This window comes from Lolium perenne, chromosome 7 (assembly GCF_019359855.2).
Source record: "Lolium perenne isolate Kyuss_39 chromosome 7, Kyuss_2.0, whole genome shotgun sequence".
NCBI classification, from domain to species: Eukaryota; Viridiplantae; Streptophyta; class Magnoliopsida; order Poales; family Poaceae; genus Lolium; species Lolium perenne.
Window position 1 is genome coordinate 307,445,472 of NC_067250.2, and position 12,490 is coordinate 307,457,961.

Sequence of the window (12,490 nt, forward strand, 5' to 3'; positions counted from 1 at the left end):
GACCGACGAGCTCAAGAAGAAGTATGACGAGATCAAAGTCATCCTCGAAGCCGACCTCATCGGCTCTTTCCACAGGACCCGTTCACATGGCATCAGGTGGAAGGGGTTCTCTCCTAACGGTGCACTAGATGGGATAGACCTCTCTGCCCCGTCGGAGGAACGCACCAGGTCCCTGCGGCAGGAGATCAACTACTTGGTGGCTCACTCGCTACACCGCCACTCTGAAAACCTGGTAAACACGTTGGAGCGTGTCGCTCTTCGCGTGATCCAGGAGATCATGAGGCACCAGTACTCGCCGTCAGGACCAGCTCTCGGGACACATCAAGGAGAGTTGCCACTCCAGTCCCGTCCACCGCTGCCATTTGCGTTGGCAGCACCAGAGGTGCCGGCTTCACCGGCATTCGTCGTCTACAAGATCGGTGGTGACCCTAGTGACTACCAGTTCTTGCCTGAGGCGCCTAAGGAGATCACTCACGGGTACACGTGCACGTATGTGCCAGATTGTGTGTGGGCACTCACAAACCAGGCCACAACATCAGGGACTTCTGGGAAAACAGGAGGGACGTCAGCGACAGAGCTTGAGAAGCAGACGTGGCTAACTAAGTACGCCACCCCGACGAACCTCCAGAGCACAGCTCCTGCAGTTGGCTCAGAGCTGGAAAAACAAGCGTGGCTGGCTAAGTACGCCACCCCGGCGAATCTTCAGAGTTCGACTCCTACAGCCAGCACCGTGGATCAGATCAGCACGATCCTGAGGGACCAGTTCGGCATGGTGCCGAAAAGAAGGACGATCGGCTATTCCAAGCCGTATCCCGATGAATACGAATTGGTCCCACTACCACCTAAGTATCGGCTCCCTGATTTCTCCAAATTCAGTGGATCAGATGGCTCCAGCTCCATCGAGCATGTAAGCCGATACTTGGCGCAGCTTGGAACGGCTTCAGTGTCGGATCCACTACGCGTGAGGTACTTCTCCACGAGTCCCTCACGGGATCGGCTTTCGGGTGGTACACCTCGTTGCCACCGAACTCGATCCGGACTTGGAAGCGATTGGAAGAAGCGGTTCCACATGCGGTATCACTCGAGCAGCTGCCGAGTCTGGCCTTGCCGATCTAGCACAAGTACGTCAGAAGCGTGGAGAAACCGTGGCAGAATACATCCAGCGCTTCAGAAATCTGAGGAACCGATGTTATTCGGTTCGTGTGACTGAAAAAGAGGCAGTCGAATTGGCAGTGGCGGGCCTTGCCTCACAAATCAAGGACATGGCCTCCCAAGCAGATTATCCTTCACTGGCGCACATGGTTCAGAAACTGTCAGCATATGAACGGCGCCACCCGGACTTGTACCAGGACAAATTCAAGCGTCCAGTAGTCCTGGTCGAAGCAGAGGAAGACGCGGTTTCTGCGGGAGATCAAGAGGTAGCAGTGGCTGAATGGACTCGGGGGGCAACCCCCGTGTCCTGCAAATGGGTAAAGCCACCAGGCCCGCCCAGGGGGTTTGATTTTGACGTGACCAAGACTGAGCAAATCTTCGACCTGTTACTCAAGGAGAAGCAGTTGAAGACACCCGAAGGTCTCAAATTCCCCACGGTACAGGAGCTGAATGGAAATCCATACTGCAAATGGCATAATTCGCTCTCCCATGCCACCAACGACTGCAGGGTGTGGCGTCAGCAGATCCAAATGGCGATAGAACAAGGACGGCTGATTTTCAACCAGTACGCCATGAAGGTCGACACTCACCCCTTCCCCGCTGTCAACATGGTGGGATGCACTTACCCTGAAGGTTGCCAGCCAGGACCCTCGTTCAGCATCAACATGGTGGGACCTGGGCACCACCCTGGCAAGGATGGAGACGAGGGCAGCTGCTCTCGTAGCAAGGACACAGAGGAGGCCGCTCCACGCGATCGGCTCCGTCATGATGGCAAGCGCTACGTCACAGAGGGAGAAGTGAAGAACATGAGATATCAGCGACCCCTCTCTGATCACCTCCTCAACAAATATGTGAGTCAGTATGACCAACGCCGACGGTCCAGCTATGATGATGAAGGAGATCGTCTGGCTAGAGAAGCCAGAAGATATCGTCGGCATGATCGCGATGAGGAGGAGCACGAGCGCCGTGCCATAGAAAAATCAAGGGAGCAAGACGACAGCGACAGGCACTAGGACTGCCCCTTCTTCAGACACTGCTGGGATTCAGGAATGAGCCGATTGCCCACAATCGGCAATTGCCCAGAATGCAACCAGAAGAAGAAGGAGGCAGCCAACGTGTCTGTGTTCAGGCGCCTAGGACCTCTTCCGCCACAAAGCAAACGTGCTGAGTCCCCTCGGTGGGCAGATCTCGAGGATTCCGAAGACGAGGGACAAGAAGAAGAAGAAGACAGGTACCACCGGCCAAGGTGGTGCCCTGATGGACTCAGCCGTTCACAAAAGCGCAGGGTTCAGCGATTGCGCGGCCTGGAGGAAGCCGAAAGGTTATACTTGCATACACTAAGGAAGGCACGACCTGATCTGGCTGCGAAAGTCCAGCGAACCCTGGACGAAGAGGGTCGTCCACGAAAAATGGAGTGGCGCCCCAAGCAAAGGAAAGCCGATGATGAAACATCGGCTGGCACAAACATGGTGTTCATCCTCCCTTCGGAGTTCAGTGCTCCAGGATTAGACGAGGCACCTGTGGCACAACTTGACTGCGGCCCACGGCCGGTTATCTTTGAGAAACCACGAGAGAGGAGCTACAGACATCTGAAGGCCCTGTACTTGCGAGGTTATATCGATGGGAGGCCTGTAAATAAGATGCTGGTAGACACCGGAGCGGCAGTCAACATCATGCCGTACTCTATGCTACGTCGGCTGGGACGCTCTAGCTCAGATCTAATCAAGACCAACGTGACATTGAGCGATTTCAACGGCCAAGCGTCTGACGCACAAGGTGTTCTGAACGTGGATCTGACCGTAGGAAGGAAAACTATCCCTACAACGTTCTTCATCGTCGATAGCACAAGCACTTATGCCGTTCTGCTAGGAAGAGATTGGATCCACGCCAACTGCTGCATTCCCTCCATGATGCACCAATGCATAATACAGTGGGATGGAGATGAGGTAGAAGTCGTCCAGGCCGATGACTCAGCCGAAATTTCAACGGCTGGCATGAACGCATGGGAAGCAGCAGGCCAAGAACCCCTCTCAGGTATCAATTTGGATGACTGCAAGCGCATCGACGTGACGAAGGGAAGGGTTAAACTGGTTTTATCCACTGGCCTGACCATGTAGCTGAAGCGAAGCGATGAGCAAATGGGGCGAGGCTGATCCTTGTGATCGGCCCCAAAAATTATGAAGGAGCATTACAGAACCTTCAGTCAACGCTTCAATGGATATGGAGGCCGATTCCAGCGATCGGCCAAAATTATCCTCACCACATGTTCTGCTTGTGTTCGTCCTTGGTCCTATCAGGAGCCGACGTGCGAATTACAGAGCCGGTATCTGCCATTCCCTGACAGATTCGGCTCGGGGGGCACCTAAACACGATGAACATGGGAACAGGTGCAGGAGGACATGTGTGCAGTGAAATATTGGGGCCGATAGGAGAAAATCGGCCAGTAAAAAAAAAATTTAGACAGCCGATGCAAGGGCATCGACTCTAGTGCAATTATGCGAGGTTTACCGAATCTCCACCAAATCCAGGCCAGCTGTGGTGCCTTCTGCTTCTTCGCGGGAGTAAACAATGGGAATTTCTTCAGCTGCTTCGAGCCGATCCGGGTTCCTGAACCTTCTTGTCGAGGATTTCCAACCTTTGGTGCTAGTTCAGCCGTGTTGACAGAAGGGGTTATTAGCTTTCTAAGGAGGAAAGGTGATCGGCTTTTGGTGCATCCTCTCTAACATTCTCGCCTCGAGTAAGGCTCGGGGGGCAGCAGGCCTGGTGGATGCTCTGTTGAAGAGCCGATTGGGGTACCATCGGCTGATCTTTCGTCGCAACCTTCTTCACAAGATGATGAGTGTTAAAAAGTCCATTAGGTTTGGTTGGAAGAATTCAAAGGCTTCCCTGAAGATTCTACATTATCAACCAGATTTCAAAATCATCAGTTGAAGAATGGAAGGGTAAATTTTAAAGGACCGATGCATTGCTATCGGCTCATTACGCATTGGCAAAGGGGACAAATCGGCAAGGTCAGTAGAAGAGGAAATCGGCAAAATCAAATTGGGGAAAGTTCTTCATTGATAGGCGAGATTTCTTACATAAAGAGCTGATTGCTATCAAAAGGAAGTACTAGGGGATACATTGCCCCATCTACTGCTACTGGCCCTATACTAGAGGTCCTATCTACGGGCCGTCGCTGCCCTCGTCGTCGCCGCCGTCGCCGTTGTCGGCGCTGCTCCCGGCGGGCTCGTCGTCGCTCCAATGGCCGCCGACTGGGCCCTCATTGTCCTCGTCCTCTTCGTCAGCGTCGTCGTCGTCGCTGTCGAAGTCGCTGAGGTTGCCCGGCCAGGGGCAGAACCGCTTGGCCGGCGGCTCGTCGGAGGAGGTGTCGTCCTCCTCCTCCTCCTCTTCTTCCTCCTCCTCCTCCTCGGGGGAGGAGAAGTTACAGGAGAAGCGATCATCGTCGCTCTCCTCCTCTGTTTCCCCGTCGGCGAGGAAGCAGAGGTCGCTCTCCCCGTCGGTCAGGGACTGGTCGTCCTCCGACTAGATGGAGAAGTCATGGCTAGACTCCTCCCCGGCCTCAATGGCGCGGCGGGTGTTGGCTGCGTGGACCTCCGCCGGGTTCGGCTCTGGCGTCGGCTCGCGAGAGGAAGAGGACTGGGTGGAAAGATCCGATGAAGCAGAGGAGGAAGAAGACATGGTGGCACAGGAGGGCTTTTGGAGTGCTAATGCGAAGAAGATGCGGAAATAAACTGTGCGGAGCGGTTAAATAAAAGGGGATATAGTGGAAATTCAATGCCACAGCAGTTTCCGAGGAAGTGGTGCCTAAAAGAAAAAAAAACTGCCAGGTCACGCGGAGAAGTTGAGAAGCCAAGGCATCATGATGACGGATACTGCAACGGTTCTGCCACGACATGACCCGACGAAGGAAAAGCAGAGTGATTTTGGAATTACCAATTCCAAAACCAGGGGGGCATGTGTTATCACCAGAATTTGACCGAGCCAGAGGTGGGCCGCGATCAAGGTGAAATTGAAGAATATACATGGAAGAATTACGTGAATCGGCCTGTTATGCTGAGTTTGGGCTAGTCTGCCTTTGTATCTGTAACATATTAGGATACGTGTCGGTTAGTTAGAATTTTACCCGTGCACGGTTAGGTGCACGTCTACGTTAGAAAGTCCCCTGGACTATAAATATGTATCTAGGGTTTATGGAATAAACAACAACCAACGTTCAACCAACAAATCAATCTCGGCGCATCGCCAACTCCTTCATCTCGAGGGTTTCTACCGGTAAGCAACATGCTGCCTAGATCGCATCTTGCGATCTAGGCAGCACAAGCTCCACGTTGTTCATGCGTTGCTCGTACTGAAGCCTTGTTGATGGCGAGCAACGTAGTTATCATAGATGTGTTAGGGTTAGCATAGTTCTTCGTGTAACATGCTATCGTAGTGCAACCCTTGCATGTCTAGCCGCCCTTACACCTATCTTAGGTGTAGGGGCGGCACCCCGCTTGATCATTATTTAGTAGATCTGATCCGTTACGGTTGCTCCTTGTTCATCAAGGATTAGTTTAATATCTGCAATAGTTAGGCCTTACAAGGGGCTGGAGGATCCAGCGGCACGTAGGGTGTCGTTTGCTAGTCCTAGACAGGATGTTCCGGGGATCAACCTCGTGTTGGTTTTTAGGCCTTGTCTAGGATCGGCTTACGATCACCGTGCGTGGCCGCGAGGCCCAATCCTGAGTAGGATGATCCGATTATGCGGTGAAAACCCTAAATCGTCGTAGATCTCATTAGCTTTATCTTGATCAAGCAGGACCACCATATATTCGTGCACCTCGTACGAATCATGGGTGGATCGGCTCCCTGAGCCGATTCACAGGATAACCTGAGAGCCGATCGAGGCTCGTATTTAATGTTTACGTGTATGCCATGCAGGAAACTAAGCGAGGCATCTCCATCACCTTCCTGACCAGGTATAGGTCAGGTGGCACGCCCTTGCATCAGCATCGGACGTGTGACCAGAAGGCTTTGCGGGCCGTCGCTCGGAGGGACCTCGGCCAGCCGCAGCCCTAGGTTGTTCCCGGCTCTACGGTGTTGCCCGTCGCTGCCCGCCGGTGGGTTTCTGACGTCAACACCTTCCTCTTGGGGTTCCCAACGGACGCGTGTCTACACGCCATCAGTGGCAACAGCACATCCACAACCTTAGAGGTTGCTGTCACTCCCCCAGTTTTAATGGAGGCATGAACCCACTATCGAGCATAAATACCCCCTCTTGTTGTTACAAGTAACGACTTGGCCAGAGCCTCTACTAGCAACGGAGAGCATGCAAGATCATAAAAAACACATAGATAATAGATTGATAATCAACATAGCATAGTATTCCATATTCATCAGATCCCAACAAACGCAACATGTAGCATTACAGATAGATGATCTTGATCATGTTAGGCAGCTCACAAGATCCAACAATGATAGCACAATGAGGAGAAGACGACCATGTAGCTACTGCTATGGACCCATAGTCCAGGGATGAACTACTCACACATCAATCCGGAGGCGACCATGGCGGTGTAGAGTCCTCCGGGAGATGATTCCCCTCTCCGGCAGGGTGCCGGAGGCGATCTCCTGAATCCCCCGAGATGGGATTGGCGGCGGCGGCGTCTCTGGAAGGTTTTCCGTATCGTGGCACTCGGTACTGGAACTATCATCGACGAAGGCTTAAGTAGGCGGAAGGGTAGGTCAGGGGGCGCCACGAGGGCCCCACACGCCAGGGCCGCGCGGCCCAAGCCCTGGCCGCGCCGCCCTGTTGTGTGGGCGCCTCGTCGCCCCACTTCGTTTCCCTCCCGGACTTTTGGAAGCTTCTGGAAAAATAAGATCCTGGGCGTTGATTTCGTCCAATTCCGAGAATATTTCCTTACTAGGATTTCTGAAACCAAAAACAGCAGAAAACAGCAACTGGCTCTTCGGCATCTCGTTAATAGGTTAGTGCCGGAAAATGCATAATAATGACATATAATGTGCATAAAACATGTGAGTATCATCATAAAAGTAGTATGGAACATAAGAAATTATAGATACGTTTGTGACGTATCACGGCGCGGCCAAGGAGGGGCCCGCGCCGCCCTAGTGTGTGGGTCCCTCGTGACGCCCCCTGGCCTACCCTTCCGCCTACTTAAAGCCTTCGTCGCGAATACCCCAGTACCGAGAGCCACGATACAGAAAACCTTCCAGAGACACCGCTGCCGCCAATCCCATCTCGGGGGATTCAGGAGATTGCCTCCGGCACCCTGCCGGAGAGGGGAATCATCTCCCGGAGGACTCTTCATCGCCATGATCGCCTCCGGATTGATGTGTGAGTAGTTCACCCCTGGACTATGGGTCCATAACAGTAGCTAGATGGTTGTCTTCTCCTCATGTGCTATCATTGTCGGATCTTGTGAGCTGCCTAACATGATCAAGCTCATCTATTTGTAATGCTACATGTTGCGTTAGTTGGGATCCGATGAATATGGAATACTATGTTATGTTGATTATCAATCTATCATATATGTGTTGTTTATGATCTTGCATGCTCTCCGTTGCTAGTAGAGGCTCTGGCAAAGTTGATACTTGTAACTCCAAGATGGAGTATTTATGCTCGATAGTGGGTTCATGCCTCCATTAAATCTTGGACAGTGACTGAAAGTTCTAAGGTTGTGGATGTGCTGTTGCCACTAGGGATAAAACATCAATGCTTTGTCTAAAGATATTTGTGTTGATTACATTATGATACGTCCAAAATGTATCTACTTTCCCGAACACTTTCGCTATTGTTTTGCCTCTAATTTGTGTATTTTGGATACAACTAACACGGACTAACACTGTTTTCAGCAGAATTGCTCTGGTGTCTCGTTTTTGTGCAGAAATTCAACTTTCAAGAAAATCCCCGGAATTTATGTCGAAGGTCTTATTTTTCCGGAAGAATTACGGAGCCAGAAGGGCAAGCCTGGTGGAGGCCCGAGGCCCCCACACACTACGCCGCCCTACTGTGTGGCCCCCTCGGCTGGCCTCCGACGCCCTCATCTGGACTACTTAAGGGTTTCGATCTAAAAACGCGAGACGAGAAGTCGAAGTCGCCAGAAACCATCTAGAACGCCGCCACCATCGCGAAACTCCATCTCGGGACCAGAAATTCCGTTCTGGCACTCCGCCGGGACGGGGAATTGGAGGAGATCATCGCCATCATCACCACCGACGCCTCTCCATCGACCAGCCATGTTTCCCCATCCATGTGTGAGTAATTCCCCCGCTGTAGGCTGAAGGGGATGGTAGGGATTGGATGAGATTGGTCATGTAATAGCATAAGATTGTTAGGGCATAATGCCTAGTGTCCGTAATTGGTACTTTGATGATATTGTTGCAACTTGTATGCTTAATGCTTGTCACTAGGGCCCGAGTGCCATGATCTCAGATCTGAACATGTTATTGTTTCATGATGATATTCATTGTTTTATGATCTTACCTGCAAGTTGTATACACATGTCGCTGTCCGGAACCCGAGGCCCCAAAGTGACAGAAATTGGGACAACCGGAGGGGAAGGCGGTGATGTGAGGATCACATGTGTTCACGGAGTGTTAATGCTTTGCTCCGGTACTTTATTAAAAGGAGTACCTTAATTTCCAGTAGATTCCCTAGAGGCCCGGCTGCCACCGGCTGGTAGGACAAAAGATGTTGTGCAAGTTTCTCATTGCGAGCACGTACGACTAAATATGGGACACATGCCTATGGATTGTTTAGTACTTGGATACCGTTTTATTATTATCTGCAAATGCCCTGCTTTGATTGTTACATGAGTTTCTCTCATCCATGCAACGCCCATCATCCATCCATGTGCCTACATTATTTTAATCATGTTGTTTACTATAATCACAACTACTGTCTTTCTTACACTGCTGCTGTTATTTCACTACTGTTACTGCTATAAAACTGTTACTACTGATAAACTCTTGCGAGCAAATCTGTTTCCAGGTGTTATGTCTACGCATGCTTCTATTCCTGTAGACAGTGTTGGGCCTCCAAGAGCAGAGGTTTGTAGAACAGCAGCAAGTTTCCCTTAAGTGGATCACCCAAGGTTTATCGAACTCAGGGAGGAAGAGGTCAAAGATATCCCTCTCAAGCAACCCTGCAATCACGATACAAGAAGTCTCTTGTGTCCCCAACACACCTAATACACTTGTCAGATGTATAGGTGCACTAGTTCGGCGAAGAGATAGTGAAATACAAGTGGTATGGATGTATATGAGTGGTAATAGCAATCTGAATAAAATATGGCAGCGAGTAAACATGCAACAGAACAGTAAATAAACGGAGATTCGATGTTTGGAAACAAGGCCTAGGGATCCTACTTTCACTAGTGGACACTCTCAACATTGCAATCATAATTGAATATAAATATAAGCACTTCATCATACTACTCTCTTATTGGATAGAGAACTCAAATTCAATGGGCAAGTGTGCAAAAGCACACCTCAAAGGCGTATTCCCAAGTACTAATAAACACCCCACACCGTCACCGTGAGCATTCATAGGAGGTACTAACACACCACAATTCATAAGGGAGTTACACACGGCGCACACACTGTCACCATTACACCGAGGTCACAGTAACCCCAAAGTTCACATAATTAAGCACTTGAATAGCATATGACATCTAGATTACAAAGCTCATCATATGGATCTCAATCATGCAAGGCAATTCATGAGATCATTGTATTGAAGTACATGAGAGAGAGATGAACCACATAGCTACCGGTAGAGCCCTCAGCCCAGGGGGAGAACTACTCCCTCCTCATCATGGAGACAGCGTTGGCGGTGAAGATGGCGGTGGAGATGGATTCCGGGGGCAATTCCCCGTCCCGGCAGGGTGCCGGAACAAAGACTTCTGTCCCCCGAATTGGAGTTTCACGATGGCGGCGGCTCTGGAAGGTTTTCTCGTGTTTCGTCAATCCGTGTCGATGTTTTAGGTCAGGAGGCTTCTTATAGGCGAAGAGGCGGAGTCGGAGGGGCCACAGGGGGCCCACACAGTAGGGGGCGCGTGCCCCCCTGGTTGCCGCGCCGCCATGTTGTGTGGGGCCTCCCTGGCTCCCCTCTAGCCCCTCTTCGGTGTTCTGGAAGCTTCGTGGAATTATAAGATCGTGGGCCTTGATTTCGTCCAATTCCGAGAATATTTCCTTACTAGGATTTCTGAAACCAAAAACAGCAGAAAACAGCAACTGGCACTTAGGCATCTTTTCAATAGGTTAGTTCCGGAAAACGCATCAAAACGATATAAAGTGTGAACAAAACATGTAGATATTGTCATAAAACAAGCATGGAACATCAGAAATTATAGATACGTTGGAGACGTATCAGCATCCCCAAGCTTAGTTCCTACTCGTCCTCGAGTAGGTAAACGATAAAAGAATAATTTCTGAAGTGACATGCTACCAACATAATCTTGATCATACTATTGTAAAGCATATGAGATGAATGCAGCGATTCAAAGCAATGGTAAAGACAATGATTAAACAACTGAATCATATAGCAAAGACTTTTCATGAATAGTACTTTCAAGCCAAGCATCAATAAGTCTTGCATAAGAGTTAACTCATAAAGCAATATATTCTAAATAAAGGCATTGAAGCAACACAAAGGAAGATTAAGTTTCAGCGGTTGCTTTCAACTTGTAACATGTATATCTCATGGATAATTGTCAACATAAAGTAAAATAATAAGTGCAATAAGCAAGCATGTAAGAATCAATGCACACAGTTGACACAAGTGTTTGCTTCTAAGATAGAAAGAAGTAGGTAAACTGACTCAACATGAAAGTAAAAGAATGGCCCTTCGCAGAGGGAAGCATGGATTGCTATATTTGTCCTAGAGCTTTTATTTTGAAAACAAGAAACAATTTTGTCAACGGTAGTAATAAAGCATATGTATTATGTATAAGATATCCTATAAGTTGCAAGCCTCATGCATAGATTACCAATAGTGCCCGCACCTTGTCCTAATTAGCTTGGATTTACATGGATTATCATTGCATAACATATGTTTTAACCAAGTATCACAAAGGGGTACCTCTATGCCGCCTGTACAAAGGTCTAAGGAGAAAGTTCGCATTGGATTTCTCGCTTTTGATTATTCTCAACTTAGACATCCATACCGGGACAACATAGACAACAGATAATGGACTCCTCTTTAATGCATAAGCATTCAACAACAGATAATATTCTCATAAGAGATTGAGGATTGTTGTCCAAACTGAAACTTCCACCATGGATCATGGCTTTAGTTAGCGGCCCAATGTTCTTCTCTAACAATATGCATACTCAAACCATTTGATCATGATAAATCACCCTTACTTCAGACAAGACGAACATGCATAGCAACTCACATGATATTCAACAAAGAAATAGTTGATGGCGTCCCCAGGAACATGGTTATCGCTCAAGAAGCAACTTATTAAGATATAAGATACATAAGTACATATTCAATACCACAATATTTTTTAAGCTATTTTTCCCAAGAGCTATATATTGCAAAGACAAAGAATGGAATTTTTAAAGGTAGCACTCAAGCAATTTACTTTGGGATGGCGGAAAATACCATGTAGTAGGTAGGTATGGTGGACACAAATGGCATCGTTTTTGGCTCAAGGTTTTGGATGCACGAGAAGTAATCCCTCTCAATACAAGGCTTAGGCTAGCAAGGTTGTTTGAAGCAAACTCAAGTATGAACCGGTACAGAAAAACTTACATAAGAACATATTGGAAGCATTATAAGACTCTACACTGTCTTCCTTGTTGTTCAAAGTTCAAACCCTCACCAGAAAATATCTAGACTTAGAGAGACCAATCATGCAAACCAAATTTTAACAAGCTCTACAGTATTTCTTCACTAATAGGTACAAAGTACATGATGCAAGAGCTTAAACATGAGCACAACAATTGCCAAGTATCAAATTATTCAAGACATTATACCAATTACCACATGTAGCATTTTCTGTTTCCAACCATATAACAATTAACGAAGCAGTTTCAACCTTCGCCATGAACATTAAGGATAAAGCTAAGAACACATGTGTTCATATGCAACAGCGGAGCGTGTCTCTCTCCCACACAATGAATGCTAGGATCCAATTTTATTCAAACAAAACAAAAACAAGAACATAAAGATGCTCCAAGTAAAGCACATAAGATGTGACGGAATAAAAATATAGTTTCAATAGAAGAAACCTGATAAATTGTTGATGAAGAAGGGGATGCCTTGGGCATCCCCAATCTTAGATGCTTGAGTCTTCTTGAAATATGCAGGGATGAACCACGGGGG